The 12,500-nt window shown below is 41.9% G+C and overlaps 1 protein-coding gene across 2 annotated transcripts in view; it reads left to right on the top strand.

The window, feature by feature from the left end:
- Nucleotides 1-12,500, top strand: part of rreb1a (ras responsive element binding protein 1a) — a 65,966-nt gene that overhangs the window by 22,852 nt on the left and 30,614 nt on the right. Inside the window, exon 2 of one of the 2 annotated variants that reach the window (XM_056363951.1) lies at nt 6,248-6,361. The exons of the other annotated variant lie outside the window; for it this stretch is intronic. The gene's annotated coding sequence lies outside the window, so the exon portion shown is untranslated. The remainder of the gene's footprint in view (nt 1-6,247; nt 6,362-12,500) is intronic. 2 annotated transcript variants of the gene reach the window in all.

Below are 12,500 nucleotides of genomic sequence, written 5' to 3'. Positions count from 1 at the left end.
TGATTTGAGTTTTTTGCAGGCCTTTCATTTTTCTCGTCGTTCCCATGTTCATATGAGGAATCAGCCCGTGTTGTGTTCAAATACAGGAAGTAATACTGCTGCGTCATGACGACCAGAACCGGCGGCTCACTTTCTGTTTGACAAACATCATGAGACATCGTCATGGACGCACCGTGATCTCATTAACACAGAGAGCAGGTTTCCTACAGTCAGGGAAGAACAGCTGAAGTCTCTGCTGAGCGTCGTGCTTCTAGACGCTGCACTGCAGAGAGAGTGTGTGTGTGTGTGTGTGTGTGTGTGTGTGTGTGTCTGTGTGTGTCTGTGTCTGTGTGTGTGTGTGTGTGTGTGTTTTGGAGCCTTAAGGCATCATTCAGGTTTTTAAATGCAGCTCAACAGGCTCCTGAAGCATCTCAAAGAAAACCAGGCTCCTGGTCCTCCACCCTCCACCCTCCAGACTCAAACACTGACCCTGTGTGTTAAGGAGATCATTAATGTGACGTTAATTTCCTTTAGTGTCAGGGTCGTTTATTTCTTGTTTCAGTGTGATAATAAAACACCTGTAGTTCAGGGGACGGTTGAACGAAACACCAATAAGTCTTCTTCTTAAGGTTTCCTTAAAATGTTCACTTATATTGAAGCTTTTCTCCTTATCTTAGTCTTTTACTTAAGGAATCACTTAAAAAGTTAAACTGTTGCACAAAAGACCTTAGCAACCAAATTAAGGGGAAAGAAACTCAAGGTACTTCTGACTCTATCTTAGCACGAAGGTTTCCATGGAAACAGTAGAATTCTCCTGCTGTAAAATCTCTTTCATTGCTGCAAACACTTTTTTCCTTAACTAAAGAAACCTTTTAAGAGTCTCTGTGCAACACCCTTAAGTAACTCCCTCAGTGAAGGAGAAATTAAACCTGAAGTGTCACATGTAAGTAGAAAACTTAAGGTGTTCTGTGCGACAGGCCCCAGAAGGACTTTGACATCTTAAAGTATTTTCAGTTTCTGCACAGATGTGAGAAACTTGTGTGGATGTCACCCGACACATGATCAGACATGAGCAGAAAGTTAACCAGTAACTGCATGTACTGACTCATCTGTGTGTGGTTTGAACAGTTGATAAGGATGCTCACGCTGTGGAGACACAGAGAGCGAGCGAGCACTAAAAAGAACAAGAGAGAGAGGAGGGAGGTGGGGGAGGAGGTGTTGATGTCCTTGAGGCAGGAGTTGGGCAGTTAGCCAGGGCCACAGTCCTGGCAGCCAATCAGTGTTGAGGTTACATGGAGGGTGGCGGGCAGCCGGCCAATCAGGGCAGAGTTTAGTGGAGGATGAGGAGAGCAGCGGCTTGTCTGGTCTGACTGGATTTTCTCTCTCTGACAAGACGTTCACTTCTTTCTTATGTTTTCCTTCTTCTTCTCTCACTTCCTTTTTTTTTTGAGTCAGTGAACGCTCGCTCCACACCCAGTGGATCATCACTCTCTCTCTCTCTCTCTCTCTCTCTCTCTCTCTCTCTTTCTACTCCATTCACTCCAACCTCGCTCGACCCGCTCCATCCATGCTGTATCAGTGATGATTGTGAAACACTGCAGCAGGCCGTAAAGATACGCCCTGTTTCCTGTAAAACAGCCTACAGGTGTGTGTGTGTGTGTGTGTGTGTGTGTGTGTGTGTGTGTGTGTTGTGTGTGTGTGTGTGTGAAAAAAGAAAAAGGCCTTGAATATTCTCTCGATACTCTTCCAAATATCACGTCGTCTTTCGAGCGTCAGAACGTTGAGACAGAGACGTGCGACATCTTTTCACATGAACCTCGAGCATCAGCACTTTCTAACGAGCTCGTGTTTGTCCGTGTGACTCACCGACTTCGATCCATAAACTAGTTTTTGACAGTCTCACCGTTCGTCCGGTGCATTGCTGCTTTCTCTCTCTCTCTGTGTTTATCGATCGATTCTCATCCGCCATCTTTACCTGTGACGTCCGTCAGTTTTTTATTGGGCGACATATAATTAGCTGAGGTTGTGCTGATTCTGAATCTGTGTAACACTTTGAAAATGAAACTTCAAAGGGATTGTGACCTCTGTAAACACTTTGCATCTCTTTGTGGTCGTTTTGTTTCCCAGGGGCCCGATGGCCTGATCAGTAATCAATCCATCCATGAGTCACGATAATTGATTAATTATAATTCTTGGTTGTTGGTAGTAGTTTTTAAATAGTGTGTAATGTCGATTGCAATCTTTGTGGTATTAATTGAGATAAAACCCAGGTTTTATCGTGTCATATACCTCAGACTTCTCCTTTAAAGCCTCCTCTCCTCCTCCTCCTCCTCCTCCTCCTCCTCCTCCTCCTCTCCTCCTCCTCCTCCTCCTCCTCCTCCTCCTCCTCCTCCTCCTTTTCATCCACCCATTCCCCCTCAGTTGCTGCCTTTCCTCCTCCTCTCGTCTGCCACCTCCTCTCTTTTCCTTTGCCTAAATCCTTCTCGTGTCTCCTCCTCTCGCCTAAAACTTTTCTCCCTTTTCAACCTCCCTCTCCTCCTCTCTCATCCACTCGTCTCCTCCTCTCCTTGCCTCCTCTCCTCGTATCCTCTCCTCCTCCAGGCCCTCTGCACTTGTCCATGCCTGTCAACCAAAAGCAGAGCAGCATTCTTCAACACACACATTCCTCATCCTGCTCGGCGAGTTATTTTTACCGTCAGAGTGTGTTACAGACTCTGCTCCACGCCGCCGCTGCCCTCCTTTCACAGTTGGAAGCATCTTTTCATCCACAAACTGCTCTCGGGTTTTGCATCGTCATTCCTCCTGTTAATTCCCAGTTAACCCAGTTACACTGTAACAGACACTAACCAGCACACACACACCGACACCCCGGCTGGTTAATGTTTCATGTCTTGTAAGTTTGTAGTAAAGGAGGCAACTAAACCCAGCAGACACCTTGAGGAGAACACAGTTGGAGGCTGCACGCTCCAGTTTATTAGGTTCTTATTTAATCATAAAACATTAATGTCCATATTTGGAATATTTGAAGTGGTACTTTGGTGCAAGAGCAGGCAGGTTTCATCTTTTGTTATTTACAGTTCAGACTGATCAACCAGCACAGTTGCTGAATAATTGAATGTTTTTATTCCACTGATGGAAAATGATCATTTCACTCTGTCGGTGAACAAGTTATCGTTTCATTAACATGTTCTGACTTGTCAGAAATCTGGTTAGACAAAAAAACAACAGGTTAATGTAGTTTGCAGGGTGACCGGTAATCTTTTCATGGTCCAAATGAATGTGATGGGATGTAAACTAATAGGCTAGTCTCTTTTAACACTGTACAACTGTATTTATTTAAAAGCTCTTTGCTACAAATAGAAGTTGGCTGGTTAAATAGTGATTTATAATCAACATTAATTCATCTTTTATCATGGTGTCACAGTGTTTGTCCACTGTAATGCTAAATGCTAACCTGTAAAACCTTGCTACAGTACATATGCTAATTTTTACTATTAGCTAATATTAGCTTGTATTTCATTTTTTTAATTGGATTTTTTGATTGATTTTTATCTCTGCCGTAACTTAAGGGTTAAAGTTTTTTACCTAATTAAATTTTTTATTTTTATTTTCATGATCGAAACAGTTTTTTTCCCCACCAGATTTTGATCAGGAAAACAAGTTAAGATGCTAATGCTGATTAGCCTGTAGAGACCTGCTGATATTATCCACAAAGATTTTGGTTGTTTTATTAATATCAGCTTCTATTCCTGTTCAAAGTGGCATTGATTTCCTACATTGCTTCATGTTTACACGGTAACATCATCTGTTATGAAGCTACAAAGCAGAGCTTCAACAAGCTAACATGACTCATCAAAATGTAGAAACATGACCTTGAAGTTCACGTCACATTTCAGCTTTTTAATGCTAACATGTAAAACCTTGCTAACTTTACTATTATTTAATCTTTTTCAAATCAGTATTGTCTTTTTCGGTTAAAACATCATCCATTACTTCATTTATTATTCCAAACAGAGGCATCTTCAGTTGGGATGCTAGCATGACTCACCAAAACTAGCAAAAACAGATTAGCTCCAAGTATCTCTGGCACAAAGAGGGACCCTATATCATTTTACAGTAATTATGTGTCTCATTTTATTAACATAAAACCTTAACCCTGTTGGTCTTAATAATTTTGGCAGCGCTCGTTATCAGATTTAAGCTGTTTAACGCCGCAAAGCTACAAACAATGCAGCCGGCTGTTCCTGTAGCAGAACTGAGCTAAAGTGAGTTAGCTGGGCTAGCTCATTAGCTGCTGGCTTAGCGGGGGCTTTGTTTGGTGGAGCGGGGACACGGTGATAAACCCTGGTTTAGGTGGGAGCCGTGGCACCTCCCTGTATCAGCTTACACCTCCTCTATCTCCAACAATACTCGGCCCATTAACACTGACAACAGCAGCTACAGAACCTGTTCCTGAGCTCAGGACGGGTCAGGTGGAGCTGCTCTTATTTAAAGTTTCAGGGTTTTAAATGAGCCTGATGCTAACAGGAGGAAATACATTAAAGTTCTGGCTTCGATTAAAGGTGGAATTCACAAAATATGTGAAGCAGTTGTAGACATTTCCTCTCCTCCTCCTCTCTGCCCATCCTCAGTTGCCTCCTAATTAGTCTTACCAAACCTCTAAGCTCTTAATCTTTCTCTTTACCTCCTTCCCCCTCTCTGTTTCCTCCTCATCCATCCATCCATCCATCCATCCATCCATCCATCCATCCATCCTTCCATAAATACATCCACTGTACAGCCTGTTGCATTCCCGCATCCATCCATCCTCTCTGGTATCAGTTCTTCTCCTGGCAGGTTTTTCTCTCGTCCTCCCTCCATCATCCACCCCTCACCCATCCCTCACCTCAGTTTGCCTTGTCCAGCAGTAGCAGATTATCCTCTTTGTGCAGCACTGATGCTCAGCCCCCCCCCCCCACACCCCCACCTCCTGCGTCGTGTTCATCCTGTCTACATCAGGAGCACCATGCCATCTTTAGCTCAGCTAAGCCTGTTTCCACCAGACATCACCTTTTAATTATTCTTCTTTTTTACTTCTTCTTTTAACTAATGTCAATTCACCAGATGGAGTAAACTTATTTTTATTAGATGTAAAGCCCTATGAAAAATAATATAATATAATTATCATTCTCATTGTACAAATTTCTATTTTTCATATTAACCATCTGAGAAAGTTGGTGCCTCACCGTGGAACACAGTTTATTAAATAAATGTATTAAATAGTTTTAAGACACCTCTGTTGGTTTTATATCAGATGACCTACATAGATTATAAGTGTCTCCTCATTATCTGCAGGTACCAGGTATCTCCTTTGTTACCCATGATGCACTTAGCTGCTCGGGGCCTGCACGGCGTCGCCACAGTTCAGTTTGTGTTATCAGACAGTGGCGATTATATCAGCGCAGCAACAGTGGGACACACACACACACACACACACACACACACAAACACACACTGCACAGTGCTGCACATTGACCTTTGCACTTTGAACCAGGGCTCCAGTTTTGTGTAATATTGCAACTGAAGCTGTTTGTGGTTTTGTACTTCAGGACAGTGAGGGCGTTCTGCTTCTTCTTCTTCTTTGCTGTTTCCATTTTTGCAGAATAGTTGCTTTTCCTCCAGCACAATATATAAATATTTTTTTACAGTACAGATATCTATCTAATCTAATAATTCATGTGCACACTCATAGTTGCCAGGCTCTGCTCAGACTTTTACATCCAGATGATTTCCCATCTAACCTCACCACATCCTAAACCGTACACAGCTGCATGTGAGTCATGGTATTCAGCACAAATCTTTTATCTAATGGCCTGAGTCACTGCTACTGAACTCATTCAGAAACATATATATATATATTTAATCAATTAATCAATTCCTGCTGTAGTTTCAACGACAAGAACAAAGATTGAAAGTTTTCACTTGACGGTGGAAATAAACTCGTGTCACTTCTCAGGTTGCTGGTTCTATGAAAAGCTGTGTGAGTGTGTGCATGTGATGTATTTGGTCATTGTTTTCGTTTTTAAAAAATAATGTGTGTACGATGCGCCGCCTCGTATCCAACGGTAACAAGATTGTGTTTTCATGTGTGTGTTAATATGAAGCTCCTTGGTGTCCTGCAGCTCTGTATACTGTGTGTACATCACTGTGTGTGTTTGTGTGTGTTTGTGTGTGTCTCGTGTGTGTGTGTCTGTGTTACTGACTGTGTCTCTGTGCTCTCCCCCTGCAGTGTGAGCAGTGGTTGCAGACACACACACAACAAACCCCGCCCCCTCCCGCCCCGCCCCGAGACACGAGCGAACGAACGAACGAGCGAACGAACGTTGCTTTACGAAAAGGACGGGTAAATATGCTCCTCCTCCCCTCCCTCCCTCCCTCCTTCCCTCCCTCCTTCACTCATTCATCCATTCATTCACCTGTTCATCCAGTTAACCTGCCGACTGTCGAACACAACAACCATCGCTCTGCCTGCCGCGCTTCAAGTCATCTGTTATCTACCTCTATCTACCCTTCCTTATTTCCTCTCCTCTCCTTGTTTCCTTTACTCTCCTACTCACCTTGTTTCCTGCCCTCATTTCTCCTTGTTTCCTTATTCCCTCTCCTCGTTTTCTTTCCTCTCCTCTCAGCTCCTTGTTTTCTCTTCTTCTCACCTTGTTTCCTTTCCTTGTTTTCTATCCTCTCCTTGTCTCCCCTCTTTGTTTCCTCCCTTGTCTATCTATATATCTATCCATCCATCCTGATGCATCGCGCTGCACCACCCCCTCCTTCGTTCCTCTTCATCCTCCTCCATCGTTCAGCAGCATGGCCGTCATCCCTCCATCACTGTTCCTTTGACCCGTTTATTTTTGACTCCCTCCCTTCTTCATCCTTCCTTGAACATCTCTCCATCATCTTCCGTTCCACTTTTGAAAGTCTGTCTGTGATCAGAGATGAAAACGCTGCCTCACCTGCTGCTTCTGGCTCCGCCTCTCTGTCATGTGATCACCTGTCAGCTTCACGTCACTCCTCTTCCATCAGAGTGAAGGTGTGATGTGGGAGAAGCATGTGGAGCCTTTTTAAATCACATGACTGCAGACAGCTTGTTCATTTGTCTGATGTTAACGAGGCTCTGCTCGTTTCATTGAGACCGCTGCTGCGGCTCTGTCTATTTCCTGAAACCTTGCTCTTTCTTCCTGGTTCTGTTTTGTCATGAGTTGCTCTGCTCGTCTCGTCAGGTTTTATATTTTCTGAAGCAGATCAGGTTGTTAGATCTGAACGCCATGGCTGTGTCATGGTTAACGTCTGCATGAACATGATCTTTGATCACAGGACCTTTTAGAGTGATTCATTAGAATAATTTGACTTTTTAACGACATTTTGATTTGAGACTTACCTGCATGTTGGTCGACACAGGTTTGAAGTACGGGTTTAGATTCCTTCTAGCTGAGCTACAGGTTTAGTTTTGTCTCTGGATTTTCTTTCGTCTGTTTTTAAATCACTTTTGATGGTAGAAACCTGAAATAATCAGAGTTGGATCTGTGTTTTGTTCTTGTTGTTTGTGCTGTCACATGAATCCAAATTGAATTGTCTGCATCCTGATCCATGTCTCTTATCTCGATTATTCTGCTTTGTTTTTTAACTTTCATCAGCTCTTGAAACCAGATTCTTCCTCTGAAATTCCCCCCTTAGCCTGAACCACACGTTTACTCTTCTCTGCTTGTTCCTGCTCTTCACTGAAGCTGTTTTCCTGATATCTCGCATCTTGGGCAAATGTTGTGATTTTTAAATTCTGTGGGTTTCAACTTTTGATTGTTGGCGTTTAAAGTTTTGCTTTGATTGAAGTTTAAGGATTTTTCTGCTGCTGCTTAGATTCAGTTCACAAAGAGTGAAATAAGGAGAAGAAATATTTTCTTTTTAAAATGTATTTCAGTGCCATCCAGGGGTTTTAACTAACAAATAGAGATTTAGAAACATAAAACAGTATTTATTGTGTATTTATAGGCCACGTGTCTGTAATATATCACTGTAAACTGAATATCTTTGGATTCAGGATTTTCAAAGAGACTAAATGATTTAATGGAGAAAAAAAACAGGCAGATTAATTGTTAATGAAAATAATCATCAGCTGCAGATAAAAAGAAAAATACAATCAGTTGTTTCAGGTTGTAAAACATCAAGTTTCATTTGTGCATAAAGTTCAAACTGAGAGATAAAGATGGGACGCTGCTGCACACAGGATGAATGTGTGTGTGTGTGTTTGAGAGTAGAGGAATCTGCGTTCTGATTGGCTGTGAGCTGGCAGACATTTTCCACAGTCAGTCTGTTCAGTGGTTGGTTGAGACGTTCCCCTCCCCCGTCTGTCCCCCCTCTCTCTCTCTCTCTCTCTGCCTCCCCCCTCTGGTATGTTGTACAGTAGAGCTGACACACCGTCGATGCTATCTCAACACTCTATCACGTTGGGTCTAAACTCCACCGCAAACACACACACCACACACACACACACCAGTCAATCTGTAACCAAGCTGCAGGGTAGAAAACTCAAAGAGGGAGAGAGAGAGAGAGAGAGAGAGAGAGAGGAGGGAAGAGCCTGAAAGACAAGATGATGCAAGAGAAAGAAGGAGGAGGAGGGGGAGAAGAGAAAGACGAGAGGGAGGAGAGACGAGGATGAGCAGGAGAGTCAGTTTATCCAGTTGCCATCTTCCCTCAGAAAAAGTTCAAACTAAATCTGAACCAGAACTCGTCGTTTCACTGTTTGTTTCGCCAAAGATGGAAAAGGAGAGAGAGAGAACAAGATGGTGGCCAAAAGTAAACGGACAGTCACAACACAAAAAACATCTCTCTTTAAAACATCAAAAAAGTAACATATATATATATATATAAATAAATAAAATAAAATAATTTAGCTGCATTTGTTTTTAGCTGCAAAAATAATGAATCCCATAAAGATAAAATGAAAAGGAATAACAAATGCAAATGCAAAGGGTGATTCTAAATAGCACTGTCCTAATTTTCAGTGCCAGAAAAAGCATCAGAAATATTTAACTTTCCCAGTTTTAATTACAGCTTTCATGTTGATGTGGATGTTGTTTGCGAGAGGGAAACCGGTCACTGATCACGTAGGTGTCCACATACTTCTGTCCGTGTTGCTTGAAGAGAAAGCGTTGTGGCTGCCTTGGGATATTCTGTGTAGTTTCATGAGTGTGTGTTAACAAGTTAGGGCAAAGTACTGCAGCGAAGGGAGCGGAGGAAGGAGTGGAGGAGCAGTGGAGGATGGGTAATGGCAGCTGAGTGTTAGATGGTGGTTTGGAAGGAAGGGGGTGGGGGGGGGCGCGGGGGAGAAGGTCAATGAGAAAGAGAGAGAGAGAGAGAATGCCCATCAATCTCTCTCGCTCCGAACTCGCTCACACATGGGGAAGCAGCAAAGCACTCTCTTGTGACTCCCGTGAGTGTGGGCTTCCTGTTGTGGTCGAGAGAGACTCAGAAACAGAAAGAGATAAAAGAGAGAGAGAGATTCTTTCAGTTTCTGAAGCTAGTTTGATTACGAGACTGATCGGCCGAAATACCCCCATCACTTTTCTTGTTTTTGTGTAAATTAAACAAAGTTTCTGTTTTTATTTCAAATAATTGCAATAGATTATTTGACAAAAACACAATGCATCAATTTCAGCAATTATCAGTTGAATGGAAATGTACAGCCACCTCTGCAGTGCTGAACTGGGATTATTACTGTGGAGTTTAAGCTTGAGTGTTGGACGTTTAGTTGTGATAAATTACTGGAATAATTTGGCCACAAGTGCAAAGAAAGAAGAGGAAATACTATTACAGCAGGTGTGTCTGATTGTAGGTTGGAAGTGAGCATTTCTAATTAAACCATGAAACCACTTGCACAGTTTTTGTAAACAGTTATTCTAAAAAAACATTTACAACACATATTAAGATGCGATTTTAAGGATTAAAAGTAAATACACGAAACTGCTGCAGCTGAAAAGTTGGTTCAGTTGTCTCAAGCTAATTAGCTTCAGCTGCCAGCATCAGTACAGCCAATGGAGCAAAGATAGCTTATGTATTTTAATTAGCTTCAGGTGCTAGTAACAGTACTTCCTTGTGATGCTGAGTTAGCTTGGTGTAAATTATTTCACATTCTTGTGGCTTTGGTACAAACTTTGCTGTTTATGCTAACCACAGTGACCATAAATAGCTTCGGATTCATGACATTTTTCGTCAAACATATAATATATTTTAAGCCTTTAACTGCACTAAATAAACTAAATTATAAATAACTGGCTCCCATGTAGTTTTTACATATACAGTTAACATTAGCTGACTATTGCTAATTAGCTTCAACTGACAGAATAGTTACTCTGTCAGTGCTTTTTTTTTAGCCTAATTAGCTTCAGGTGCTAGTAGGAGCTACTCCTCAATGGTGCTGCACAAATTGTCCTTCTGTGTATAAATTACTTAACCTTCATGTAGCCCTGTTTTACATCACTTCCTCATGGAGATTAAAAGAAAATAATTCATAAAGCTTTAAAGATTAACATGGCCTTTATAGCAGTTAGCAAGCTTACTTAGCCTTAGATGCTAGTATCAGTATTTTAATGTGGTATGTTGTTATTTTTACATTAGGTTTGACATGGATCTTGATCTAAGCAAAGCTAATACAATAAAGACTTTTAGTGAATCCATTTTTAATAAGGACTGTATTTTGATCAATTATCATCAGCTTATCTTCACTCATGCTGTTGGTAGTTCAGGATGCACTGGTTGAATATTGGCTAAAGCTGCCTGGATGTGTATTAAAGGAATGTGGACTGAGTTTCTGTACGTCTGTATCTTTGAAGTCGGTTTCAATGAGATGAAGAAGGAGATGGATGGAAAAAGAGGAGCAGTTAGAAGGAGGTAATAAATAGCCAACATATGGTCACTGGATCCTGCCCCCCCCCATCTCTCTCCTCATACATCCCTCCATCCCTCTCCTCACGTCTGCTAAACACAGACTGTTAGCTGACACCCAGGAGGACGCACCGATACGAATATCTCATCTCGCAAAAAGAGAGTGATATAAATATAAATGGAGAAGGTTAGATAAAAAAGAGGAAGAGTTAAAAGCAGAGAGAGGAGGCCGTTGAGGATGAGACAGAGTCCTGTGGGGCTGTTTGCTTTCTACAGCAGGTGTCAGTTTTGTCAGTTTGCCCGTGGCTCTCTGGGGCTGTAAATGATGCTAGCCTGCGGGCTGCTAACATCATTTAGCTTAGGTATAACAGTACACAGTTCATGGTCAATCTTCGGTAAAGTACAAAGAATAAGAAAAAGGCGAAATATAACATTTAAGTATTTATGAAGCACAATAAACATCTTTAAACTCTAGCTCAGACATAAGACTGTCTCTAGAGGCTAACCAGACTAGCATGATTTAGCTAACGACAAACAACTGACACACTGCAAGAGCTTTCCATGTCAGACTCGCTCTTAAAAATGTATATTACACATTTGGATGTAGATCTAATAATATGCTGCATCTATACTCTAACAATGCTACCTGCTAATGCTAGTCTACCACTGTCAAGACTTACTAGATAGTGGAGTATAAGCTAATGTCATTTAGCTCACCAAAAACTAAGACTTTTCTACCTTTCTCGGGATGCTACAAGTGCAACACAATGCTAGTTTATTAGCTTTAAAAGCAGCTAGCATCACAAAAGATGCTACTAATTTAAAATTAGCATAAATGAGTTTGACTGTGAATTTTAGAAACATGTCGTAGGTATTCAGCATGTTTTTTGATGTTTTTAGAAACACAGTGATCGGTCAATTAATTGAAAACAAAAGGTTTTAGCTCCAAACTAGCTGATGGCTACTGAATGTGTGTGTACCAATCTCACACAATATAATTCATGCGAGATGCTACTTACAATGTCAGAACTTCTAATGGACGTTAGTCAACTACCTCAGCTGCTAACACGAGATAGAACCAGGTTTATTTCAGAAGTTTATTTGGTTGTTTAAACAGAATACAGTTACATTGAGAGACATGATACACTTAAGGTAACAACAAAAAGAAGTTGTGGACTGGTTCTTGTAGTTAAGGGACAGAAACGTGAAGCAGACCCCTGCTGGGACTCTGCTGTCCAGATTTTATGTCTCAGCTGTCATGTCAGGGGAAAGGAGGCAGGGACGGAGAGGATTTATGGGGTTTAGGTGACAGGAAACTTTTCTGCCTCCTCCTTCTCCTCTTCCTCAAGTCTCCCTCCATCCATCTCCTCATCCGTCCATCCCCCACCCCACCATCTCCCCTCCCCCTCCTCTGTAATGACTGTCACCGGGTTACATCTTCACACAGGTGCCACGCACAGTACGAGGTTTATGTTGTGAAATCGTTGACCTCAGTGTGACTGAAGGCCAGAAAATGAGACGGGAAACTAAACAGTTTCAGCTAATGGCTAATTCTAACATGAAATCACCACTGAATGATGTGTTGTTACCAGCCAAACCATTTGGTAGAG

Source organism: Seriola aureovittata, chromosome 20 (assembly GCF_021018895.1).
Source record: "Seriola aureovittata isolate HTS-2021-v1 ecotype China chromosome 20, ASM2101889v1, whole genome shotgun sequence".
In the NCBI taxonomy this organism is placed as follows: Eukaryota; Metazoa; Chordata; class Actinopteri; order Carangiformes; family Carangidae; genus Seriola; species Seriola aureovittata.
The sequence above is the reverse complement of the archived record's forward strand: the minus strand, read 5'-3'. Positions and strand labels throughout refer to the sequence as shown.